Source organism: Capricornis sumatraensis, chromosome 12 (genome assembly GCF_032405125.1).
Source record: "Capricornis sumatraensis isolate serow.1 chromosome 12, serow.2, whole genome shotgun sequence".
NCBI lineage: Eukaryota > Metazoa > Chordata > Mammalia > Artiodactyla > Bovidae > Capricornis > Capricornis sumatraensis.
In genome coordinates, this window is record NC_091080.1 from 48,544,312 (window position 1) to 48,557,169 (window position 12,858).

Consider the following 12,858-nt stretch of genomic DNA (forward strand, 5'->3'; position numbering starts at 1 on the left):
CTGATTACCATATGATGTATGAGTGAGGGGTTAATTGAATGAAGGTGCTCAAAAAGCACAAACTTTCAATTGTAATATAAGTAAGTACTAGGGATTGGAATGTGCAAAATGACATATATAATTAACACTGCTGCTGCTAAGTTGCTTCAGTCGTGTTTGACTCTGTGCGACCCCATAGACAGCAGTCCTCCAGGCTCCCGTCCCTGGGATTCTCCAGGCAAGAACACTGGAGTGGGTTGCCATTTCCTTCTCCAATGCATGAAAGTGAAAAGTGAAAGTGAAGTCGCTCAGTCATGTCCAACTCTTCGCGACGCCATGGACTGAAGCCTACCAGGCTCATCCGCCCATAGGATTTTCCAGGCAAGCGTACTGGAGTGGGTTGCTATTGCCTTCTCCTGTGTATTATACATGAAGTTGTTAAGACAGTGAATCTTAAGTGTTCTCTGCAATTAGGGTTAGGGGCTGAGAAAACGAATTTTCCATTTCTTTTTAATTTTTAAACCTTTCTGAGATGAATGCTCACTAAATTTATTGTGAGAATCATTTCATGATGTATGTAAGTCAAATCATTTTGCAGTACAGTTTATTCAGTGCTACATGCCAATTATACTTCAATAAACTTGGAAGAAAAATATTTTAAAAATAAAATATACAGAAATAAGCACACATATATCTATTATAGGTAATACTGAAGCACATGTGCATATATAAGAATATTGTACAACTATCAAAATATGTCTACACCTTGAAAGTCTTGAGCTAGTTAGAAAAGCATAATTACTAGTGATTGTATTCAGCAAATTTTGAAGGAAAAATACTAAATGTGCATATTCTTATGCATGCAATTTAATACATTTTATATACACATCAAAGATTCTTAGTGGCATGACTATCTCACTGTTATGTATGGCTACATGTGTGTCCTTCATTTAGTAGAAACTGAAAAAAAAAGCTTTTAAAAATTGTACTTTACAGTATTTGAATCATTTACAAAGTTATATATATTTGAGAATATTTTTATATGAAAACACAAATTTTCTAGGTTCAGGGTCAGCATTTCAGATTTCATGTTTTAGGTCTGTCTTTTATATATATATGTTTAGCTCAGACATCAACTGTGAGATTTTAGGAAAGATACTGCTTCTACTGAAATATTTATTGCAAGTCTTGCTTTTTTTGTCCAGGGATAATATATGTAGAAAGTGCCTTGTGCATTGTTCTGCAAATAACAAGGCAATACTCCAGAAATACTTACTTCTTTAAACACAAAATCAGGAAACAAGGAAAAAGAAGAACAATCCTTTTATCTTGAATATTTTTGCTTATAGCTCTTGTGGGAATTAGTTTCATCCCAAAAAGAAAATTTTAAGAAAAGAAAAATAGCTACCAGTGCTAAAGGTATAATTTCACTTGCTACCCACTCTCATGTTATTTGTGGAATTCCATTGTATAAAGATTAGCAAGAGAGAATATAAATAAGTAGAGCATGTGATTTTATAGAGATCTTAAAAATGATAAATACATGTGGATCTCAAGCCTACTTGACTTCATTCAATATTTGTGTGATTCTTGCATAGATCTGAGTGGAACAAGGATACTGCCAGATTACTGAGACTCTTCCCTCTTGTTCTGTCTCTGTTAGAGCACTATTGACTTGCGTTTCCAAACTTAGAAAGGGTCTCCACCAGTAGAAATTAAGAAAGCAATTTCAGCAATAAACAACCAAAACTAATCAATAGGAAACTCTTAAAGAAAGAGAAATCATAATGACTGCAATGAGGACTCATGTTGTACTAAACAATTCCAGATTTTCGTCATTTCAATTCAAAGATGTCACTAGATATAATATCACAAAACACGAAGATACTCAAATCATGATAACTGATGAGCAAGAAATCCAATTTATTACTAGATCTCTCTCCTCAAACATTCTGAAGAGCCTCTGAGCATGGTTACATTGTCTCCTTAAATAGTTTACCTTGCTGTGCCAAGAAAACAGAAATCCAGATGTGATTACTTCTGCCCATCTTTGTAAATACTGGCCTCTGGAAAGCCCAATGGCTGGGTTACAGCAACGGCAGCCATGGTGCCATTAATAACATGGAAGTCAGCTTTGACTGTGGGACCCGAATTAGAAAACTGCTGCTGGCTACAGCTGTAGAAGTCCTCTGGTATACTGCTTCCACAAACAGTAATTCAGGTTTCTTTTTGATTGACTCAGACCCAAGTGATTTCTACTTAACCAAGGTATGGATAAACCATCAGTGTTGAGCCCATCTGTGAAGAAACAGAGGAAAAGGTTCAGGACCACAGACAGACCAAGTAGCAGGAAATAGCTCTTAGAATCTACACACAGCCATTTTACCAAAGGCAGAGCAATTGAGGGCAGGGGTAGCAGGCATAATTGACAGTAATAAGAACACTTGGACAGCATGCCCAAAATCTATTGTCTTCCCAGACCTCAGTTAAGGTATAATAATTTTTTTCACATCCAAAATGTCAGAATTTATCTCACTTCTTGTTATCAGATTTAGAAGTCAAATGCATGTTTTGAATCAGAGGTAGGTGTTAACTGTGCCTAGAATCCTTGCCTTTCCATACAACTGATGAAAATCACTGCCATTACTGCACCTGCAAACACCACTGCCAGAAAAGGAAGGAAAGCATTATAGGGACCCAATGGTTCTCTTGTTGACTCTGTGTAAACTGAAGCCACTCTCAGCACCAAACTTACCTTAACAAGAACCTAGGGAAGAAAGAGCCTCACTCTTTCAGTCTCAAATCTCTCTCTCTCTCTCTCTTTTTTTTTTTTTCTTTTTTTTTTTTTTTTGCCTCAGGATAAACTATCACCAGATTGATTCATAGCAGGAGTTTACATTCATTTTAAAGAAAAAATTCTACCTCACACCTCAGGGATAATTTTTCACACAGGGACTCAATAGGTCATTGCAAAAATATCAATAGATTTATTAAAGTGGTTAAGAGCCAGATTCTTTGGTCTTTAGCTCAGCTCTTTATTTATTAGCTCTGTGACCTTGGGCAAGTTATTTGCCTTCTATGGGTCTTAGTACCTTAATCTGAGAAGAAACAGGATTTTTTTAACAGTGTAGCACAGGGCAGCTGTGAAGTTAGAAAAAATAATAATAATGATGCATTACGTATGTGAAAAACAGTGACCACATATAGTAAATGTTCTATAAATAATTTTCTTACTTGGGCATAGGTTTGTTTCATAAATCTGTCATATTCAGTTGTATAGCTACTTGTAATAGTGGCTACCATAAGCATATTGTACCAGAAGGGATGACAAAAGAGAAGGAGAGTAGACAGGTTATGCAGGAAAAAAGTAGAAAAGTCTTGCCACTATTCCCAAGACAATCTAAGCCTAAAGCTGGCACCTCTGGGTCATGAAAGGCATTTTTCCCAAAAACACTGCTTGCAATTCTCCATCCTTTCAAGAAGAATGGTAAACTGTGGCGTTTTCAAACTAAACTTGTTAAACAGTAAAAGTTAAAAGTTTGAATCTTATGTGTGTTTTGTTTTGTTTATCGGGTGATAGTTATTGCAGGCTTTTTGAGAAAACTGATAGAGACAGAAATGCATTTGGTTACTCAAGTCTTGCTAAAGGGCTGTCTGCTCACTAAAAATCTCCAAAAATAACCCTCCAGCAGAAGATTTTCAGAGACTTTTACATTTTCTTTGTATAAGGCAACTCTTTCGAATTATTCTTTTGCACTGTCATTTATAAACAGTGAATAGCTATGAAGGAAGAGCTTTTCAGCAAAGGGAAGCAGTGACATTCAACCCTTAGTTGCCACATTCTATTCTTTGACTCCATTATTTGAGACAGTCATGAAAATGCCACGATTTAAATTGCGAGAGTTGATGATGGTATTTCAGTAGGTTTCAGGAAAACTTTATGGGTACTTCTATTTAACTTTTTTATTGTATAATAAATTGTTTTATCTTTATTTTACAAAATGTAAAATGATTGAGTGTATAGAAGAATTAAAAGTCATCTGCAATCCTAAAACCAGAGGCAATCACTTTAAAAATGTGTGCATATGTGTGAGAGAGAACTAATATGTACAATGCAACCCAATTAGATAGAAATAAAATGCATTGTATATATATAATATAAATGAGAAAATAGGAATTGAGATCAGGCTAAAAAAGCATTATTTTACTTATTAAACTATTCCTCTATTGCTAAATGTTAGGTTTTTTCTATTGCTTTTAACTCCGAATTAATGCTGTAAAGAACTTCCTAGAGCATAAAAGTTTGATTTTTGAATATTTTCTTAGAATTTATTCTTTGAAGTAAAAATATGGATAAGGGAGCCAAATTTTCCTCTAAAAAGTTTGAACCAATTTTCATTTCCACCACAGCATATAAGAAAATCTAATTGTATCAGTTACTAATTTCAGGGTTAGGTAATTATAAAGAGAAATATGTTACACAATTTTTCTTTTTAGTCTGCATTTAAAAATTATTGGTGAAGCTGAACTTTTTTTTCTGTTTTAGTCTTTTTCAACATTGGAATGGCACTATATTAACATTTGGGAGATTCAACAAACTTTTGAGGAAAATGTAGTTTCAAAAATATTTTTATTAATTATTTCTCTGTTGGATTTATTGTAGTGACTTTTTTTTTTCCTTAGCTGTTCCGAATGATGGTTATCTCATTTTATTTATTATTTCTTTTGTGTGTTTTTTTTTAATTTTTATTTTTACTTTATTTTACTTTACAATACTGTATTGTAGTGACTTTTGAATTATCAGCTTTAAAAGATTAGGTAAAACACTATTCAAATTATTTCTGAGAATTTGGGGTATTCACTTATATTTTTACAGTATTTGTATTATTTTTTTATTTAAAATTTTTCTTTAACTTCTTTTAAACCTCTGGAATATCTAAAACATGTATTGTAAGCAAATACTCTAATCTAAAAGTTTCCCAAATATCCACTCTATCTCACACCATTTTAAGACTCAATCACTAGGACTGGTCAAATAGCAATCATTTTCAAGGTGGAATATTCTGTTCCATTTACCTGTTGATTTTTATGCAAACTCACATTTTGCATTATTCTATTTTGTATTATAATTTAACATTTTTCAGGAAGTACTATTTCTTTACTTTTTCAAAGTATTTTTATTCTCACTGACAATGTTAATAGCCATTAGTTCTCTGCTGCCTCTACTACAATGCTTCCTGGTTGTGACGGAGTTGAGAATTATTTTCTCAAGTTCCAATAAAAATACTTCTGGAGAAGTAATATATATTTTGCTACATCTGCGAAATAATTTTGGAAGATTTGCAATTTTTACACATTTTGTTTATTGGCTTTATTAAAATGTCATTTTCACTTGATAGAGCATATATTTATTGAGCTCCTATTGTATGTCTGATACTGCTTAAATTTTAAGTATATAAATAGAAGTAACAAACAGAACAAAATCCCTGCCATCATGTGGTTTATATTCTAAAGAAAACAGAGAGAGAATGAAAAAACAAACACCAAGAACAAAAAATTAAAAATAATGTCATATATTTATCAAACCTATGGAAGAGAACAAAGCAGGGTAGGAGGGCAGGGAGCATGTGTATTTGTGCGTGTGTGTGCTCTGCACAATCAAGAAAGATCCCAGTGAGAAAGTGATGTTTTAGTAGGGACCTGAAGCAGGGAAAGTCACAAGTCAGTCAAATATCTTCAGGAAGGCTATTCAAGCTAGAGGGAACCGTCATTTCAAAACATTTGTAAAAACCATAATATATGTTCAAGTTAGTTTCCTATAGATTGTCTTCAGTCTTTTCTTGCAATGTTGCTTTAATGCATTTTATATTTTATATTGCTAAAACTTAATGTATTGCATAATTAGTATCATTACTATTATACTATGTGAGTTAATGTCATTTATAGAACAGAAATAGTTTTTTTTTTTTCCTGTTTTCCATTTAAATGTTGGTGTATTAAAATTTACTGGTATCAAAACACCATTTCCCATAAACTTTTATGACATGTAACTATCAGAAAAAACAGTGGTCCTTCTTGGCTCTCCTTATCTATTCAATATTAATGAAGAACCACAGAAGCAGAAACTTACTAATGTTATCTATTGCTTTTGGTGGTTGCATCCATATTTTGACATAATAGGCTCTTAGTGCTATTAATTGAAGTTTTAGCTTTAGCTGCTTACTCACCTTGTCCAATCACCATCCTCATACACGCTAACAGTTCATTCTATATAGTTATATTGTGATTTTTATTAAATCAGTATTCTGAGATTAGATTTTAACTAACTATTGTTCAGATTTGTACAGGGTAGTAATAGTGTTTAAATTTACTTTCTTGACTGACACTTGCTTTTCTTAACCTATCATCTTATTTATTTATTTTTTATTCTATATACTCATGATTCCTTCTCTTCGGTGCTTCAACAAACCTTTATAGTTCTTAGTATTACGAACACACTGGGAAGTCTGTCAGGTTCATTTTATTTTGCTTTGTTTCATTTTGTTTTCCTGGGAGAAATCTCTCTAGTACCCTCTATCGTCCTGCCTCAACTTGAATGGTGGATCTTGATATCACCAGGCATTTGTATCTCTTGTCCAGGATCTCTCTTTGCCTTCATCCCTAGGGTTCACCCTGTCTCTTCCTATGTTGGATCCTTTATACCCTTGAGTCTATAGTTTAGTCTTTCTTGCTTAATTCTGACCAGAGGAGTTTACCTTCCAAAAGACCAGGTAACAACAAACTATAGTCTTGTACGCCAACTCTGATCTACTCTTTATTGTTGGACAACTCAGAAGTTAAAACAAGGGTGCCCACTCTCACTGTCTGCAGATGACATGGTACCATGCATAGAAAACTGTGAAGATACTATCACAAAATTACTATAGCTTATCAATGAATTTTATAAAGTTGCAAGATACAAAATAAAAACACAGAAATCCCTTGCATCCCCACACATTAACAATGAAAAATCAGAAGGAAAATTAAGGAAAAAAATCCCATTAATCATTTCAATAATAAAAATAATAAAATGCCTAAAATAAACCTACCTAACAAGACAAAAGACAGAAAATTTTCTGTATGAAGTAAAAAAAGACACTTATGAAAGAAATCAAATATGACACAAACAGATGGAGATGTATATCATGCTCTTGGAGAAGTTCTTAAAGAATCAATATTATGAATATCAATATTATGAAATACTACCCAAAACAATCTACAGATTCAGTTCAATACCTATCAAATTACCAATGACAATTTTCACAGAACTAAAACCAAACAAACAAAAATCACAATTTGTATGGAAACACAAAAGGCTCCCAATAGACATAGCGATCTTGAGAAGAAAAGCAGAGCAAGAGAAATCAACCTTCCTGACTTCACACTATACTACAAAGCTACAGTCATCAGTACAGTATAGTTTAGGCACAAAAACAGAAATATAAGCAAATGGAATAAGATAGAAAGCCCAAGATAAACCCACACATCTCTGAGCACCCTCTCTTTGATAAAGAAAGCAAGAAAATACAATGGAGAAAAGATAGCCTCTTCAATAAGTCGTGCTGGGAAAACTGACAGCTACATATAAAATAATAAAATTTGAAAACTTCTTAACATCATTCATAAAAATAAACTCAAAATGAATTTAAGACTTAAATGTAAGGCCAGAAACTGTAAAGCTCTGGGAGGAATACATAGGCAAAACAGTCTTTGACGTAAATCACAGCAAGATCCCCTGTGACCCACCTCTGAGAGTAATGGAAATAAAAGCAAAAATAAACAAATGGGACCTAATTAAACTTTTCCACAGCAAAGGAAACCATAAACAAGATGAAAAGAAAACACTCAGAATGGGAGAAAATAATTGCAAATTAAGTAAAGGACAAAGTATTAATCCCCAAAATATACAAATAGTTTATACAGCTCAATGTCAGAAAAAAATAAATGGCCAAATCAAAAAGACCTAAATATACATCTCTCCAAAGAAAACATGGAGGCCAATAAATGCATAAAAAGACGGTCACCATTGCTCATTATTAGAGAAATTCAAATCAAACTTATAATGAGGTATCACATCTCACTAGCAGAATGGCCATTATCAAAAAATCTACAAAGAATAAATGCTGGAGAGTGTGTGGAGAAAAGGAAACCCTCCTTCAGTGTTGATGGAAATGTAAATTGATACAGCCTGTATGGAAAACAGTATGGAGATTCTTTAAAAACTAAGAATAAAACTACCATATGACCCAGCAATCCCATTCCTGGGCATATGTTTTAATAAAAACATAATTCAAAAGACACAAGCACCCCAATGTTCATTATAACACTATTTAAAATAGTCAGGATATGGAAGCAACTCAGATGTTCATTGACAGATGAATTTTAAAACAAGTCAGTACATATATGCAGTGGAATATTACTCAAACATGAAAAAGAATGTTGAGTCAGTTGTAGTGAGGTGAACTTAGAACCTGTCATTATACAGAGTGAAGTAAGTCAGAAAGAGAAAAACAAATATCATATAATAATAATATATATACATATATATAGATATAGAATCTATAGAAATAGTACCAATGTACCTGTTTCTAGGGGAAAAAGTGGAGTCACTGACATAAGGAATTGACTTTTGTAACACCAAGGAGAGGAGAGGGTGGGATGAATTGAGAAAGCAGCATTGACACATATACATTATCATGTGTGAAATAGATAGCTAATGGAAAACTGCTGCATAACACAGGGAGCTCAGCCAGGTACTCTATGATGATCTATACAGGTGGAATGGGGAGAAGAGGGTTCAAAAGTAAGGGGTATATATATAATTACAGCTGATTCATGTTGCTGTGCAGCAGAAACCAGCATAACAGTGTAAACAATTATCATCCAACTAAAAACAAATGGTTTTCCTGGCATGCAGGGAGCTGGTTGCTACTGGGGGCTCAGGCAGCTGCATGAGCACCTCCCCAGATTTGTTCTGTGACCATATATCCCCTGAGTGTCTCTGAAACAAGATGTACAACAGGGCCCTGTGTGCCTCTGTCGTGTCTGCAGAACTGGTCTCTTAGCTCAAGAGCCACTTTGTTACCTTTCCCACTCTAAACATCTCCAGTAACACTTCTTCAGTGCCAGGAGATGAGGCAGTGGGGACTTGAGACTGGCTTGTGGCTCTGTATCTATTTTAGTTCCAGTGCCTCTTCCCATCTTCCCACGTCAGTTCCTGCATTTGTCTAACTGCTCCAGGACAGACATAGGTATCCCTTCACTACTGGGAATTGCTCCCTACTTGAGTCATATTTCCACTCCTAGTTTGTGTTTTCCTTTGCTCTGGGAGATAATATTTGCCTTTAAAACAGGGGTGACAGGATTTGGGATGTTTCAAATCAGGAGGTTGTGCATATCCCTGGGGTCTATCACAGGAGCTTTGGATTGGGAGGACAGCACAGGCCCCTGAAGTCATCCCCAGGTGGTTCTGATTCACGTGGTCCCAAAATGATCACTTGAAATTCTCTGCTTCTGAAGGCAGGAGAAAATAAATTGAAATAACAGCCCTGTTTCACGGTGTCCAGTGGAAAAGACAAGGAAACACAAATGCCGAACATCTGAGAGGTGAGTGGAGAATTCCTTTGCACTATAGGATCTAGAAGACTGTTTGATGCTTTAAAACATAAAAATGAATAAAAATATATAACTTATATGTAACACTAGTTTTAAAAAAATCTTTTTAAATGATTACCCTCAAAAAATGATTTTTGCATTTTTAAATGATTGAGAAAAAATAATAATATATCATGGCATAATAAATGACATTTTATGAAATTCCAATTTCCATATTCATAAATAAAGCTAATGGGAACATAGTCACACTCATTCATGTATTGTCTGTAATTGTTTTCACACTGTCAGGGCAGATCTGAGTGTCTGCAACATAGATATTAGGGTCCACAGAGTCTAATATATTTATTTTCTTAATCTTTATAAGAAAACACTATTTGCCACTGCAACATAGTATAGGTAGGGCATGAGATGGGATCATTTTGAAAGCTTTGTGAGTGAAAAAGTATTTTCCCTACCCTCAGATCTAACTTACCATTTACCTAATTGTGTATTTTTAGCTTGGAAATAACATTTCCTTAAATTTTCCTCAAATTTTAATCAACAGGGTAATGAAAGTGTTACCTATTGTACTCAATAGTCATAGCTATTACTGAAAGGTCTAATAAAATGTGTTTCTTTTTTTTTTTTTTTGTCCCTTTGTGCATTGTTATTACATTTTCTTAAACAGCTCTGAAAATTCAAAATAGTATCTTACTGTGGAACTTCTTAATTGACATAGATCTCAGTTTTTTGTTGTTTTGTTTTTCAATCTGTTGACCGCAGCCATGAAATTAAAAGACACATGCTCTTTGGAAGAAAAGTTATGAACAACCCAGACAGCATATTAAAAAGCAGAGACATTACTTTGCCCTCAAAGAACAATCTAGTCAAAGCTATGGTTTTTCCAGTAGTCATGTATGGATGTGAGAGTTGGACTGTAAAGAAAGCTGAGGGCCAAAGAACTGATGTTTTTGAACTGTGATGTTGGAGAAGTCTCTTGAGAGTCCCTTGGACTGCAAGGAGATCCAACCAGTCCACTCTAAAAGAAATCAGTCCTGAATATTCATTGGAAGGACTGATGCTGAAACTGAAACTTCAATACTTTGGCCGCCGGATGCAAGAACTGACTCATTTGAAAAGACCTTGATGTTGAGAAAGATTGAAGGTGGGAGATGGGGACGACTGAGGATGAGATGGTTGGATGGCATCACCGATTCAATGGACATGAGTTTGAGTAAACTTCAGGAGTTGGTGATGGACTGCGAGGCCTGGCATGCTACAGTCCATGGAGTCACAAAGAGATACAGACACGACTGAGCTACTAAACTCAATTCAACTTTTACTTAGTTCTTTCTTGCTATAATTATTTTCATTCAGTATTTGGGCCTTCTGGGCTGAACTTTTCCTATCTCCTGTTTTATAATTTATCTCTATTACCCATTCCTTTATCTTCCTGTTGTTCCTATGATATTGGATCAACTTTATTTCCAGTTTTTCATTCCTTATATACACATACTTATAGATAACACACACATATATATGTAAAGCATACGTATAAACTGGAGTGGGGTGTCATTGCCTTCTCTGTGTATAGTATATATAATATACTTATTGAGTTTATATTATATATTAATATTCAGTGTCGGTTTTAATGAATACTGTGTTTTTTATATCATTATTTTTGCTTTTTATGGCTTTACTCTTTTACTCTCTAAAGATGCTAGTTATATATTTTCAAGCTTTTGTTGACTTACTTTTTGACTCTTTCTCTTTTCACTGATATCACTGTATATATTATAATATGGATTTGAAAATATACTGTTATGTTTAGTGTTATTCATATTTTAATTAGTATTTTCTAAGTCAGTCTAACAGTTTTCTGTTACTTTACAACAAGGTACTCAAAACATAGTGACAAAATATATCTATTAATTATCTCATTTTTTGTGGGCCAGAATTCCAGGAGCAGTATAGCCGGATGCCTCTGGTTCTGAGTTTCTTAGCAGGGTGCAAACAAAGTGTTAGCAGCATCTTTGATCACCTCCAGAGAAGAGACATCTATCACTTCTGCTATATTCTTTCCATTAGAAGTTAGTCCCTAATCCGCTAATCCAGCCATCCTTCAAGAGTGGGGGTTAAACAAGGACATAAATGCCAGGAGATGACAATCATTGAAGACCGTCTTAGGCACCACTGCCAGAGAAAGTATAGTTTAAGCTATATTTTTCTGTGTGATTGCAATCTTTATCAAATTTTGATTTGATTATGCTTCACAGAAATGAATGTTGAAGCTCTCTCTTTTTTTGTATGCCAGGGAAAAAATTTTGCTTACTGATAATATTTTGCTTAAATGTTACTACTATAGGTGGTTTTTCCTAACTATTTTTCCCAATTATTCAACAATTGTTTGCTTAATCAAATTATGTACTGTTTTTGAGTCAGCATTTACCCCCAACCCAGGATGCTACCTGTCTTACTAATATTTTAAAATTTATTTACATGTATTAACTAGTACATATGATTATTTAAATGTTTGATATTGTTCTTCAATCACTGTCATGTCAGACCCTTTGTGACTCCATGGACTGCAGCACTCCAGGCTCCCCTGTCCTCCATTATCTCCTGGAGTTTCCTTATATTCAAGTGTATTGAGTCAGTGATGCTATCTAATCATCTCATCCTCTACTGCAACCTTCTCTTTTCACCCTCACTCTTTCCCAGCATCAGAGACTTTTCCAATGAGTCAGCTCTTTGCATCAGGTGGCCAAAGTATTGGAGCTTCAAATTCAGCATGAGCCCTTCCAGTGAATACTCAAGATTAATATCCTTTAGGATTGACTGGTTTGATCTCCTTGCTGTCCAAGAGCCTCTTCCAGCACCATAATTCGAAAGCATCAATCCTTTGAAAGTGTTCAATCTTCATTATGGTCCAACACTTACATCCATACAGGACTACTTGAAAAACCATAGCTTTGACTATATGAACCTTTTTGGTAAAGTGATGTCTCTGCTTTTTAATATGCTGTTTAGGTTTATCATAGCTTTCTTTCCAAGAAGCAAGTGTGTTTTAATGGCTGCAGTCACTGTCCACAGTGGTTTTGGAGCCCAAGAAAAGAAAATCTGTCACTGCTTTCACTTTTTCCCCTTCTGTTTGCCATGAAGAGATGGGACTGAATGCCATGATTTTACATTTTAAATGTTGAGTTTCAGGCCAACATTTTCACTTTCCTCTTTTACCTTAATCAA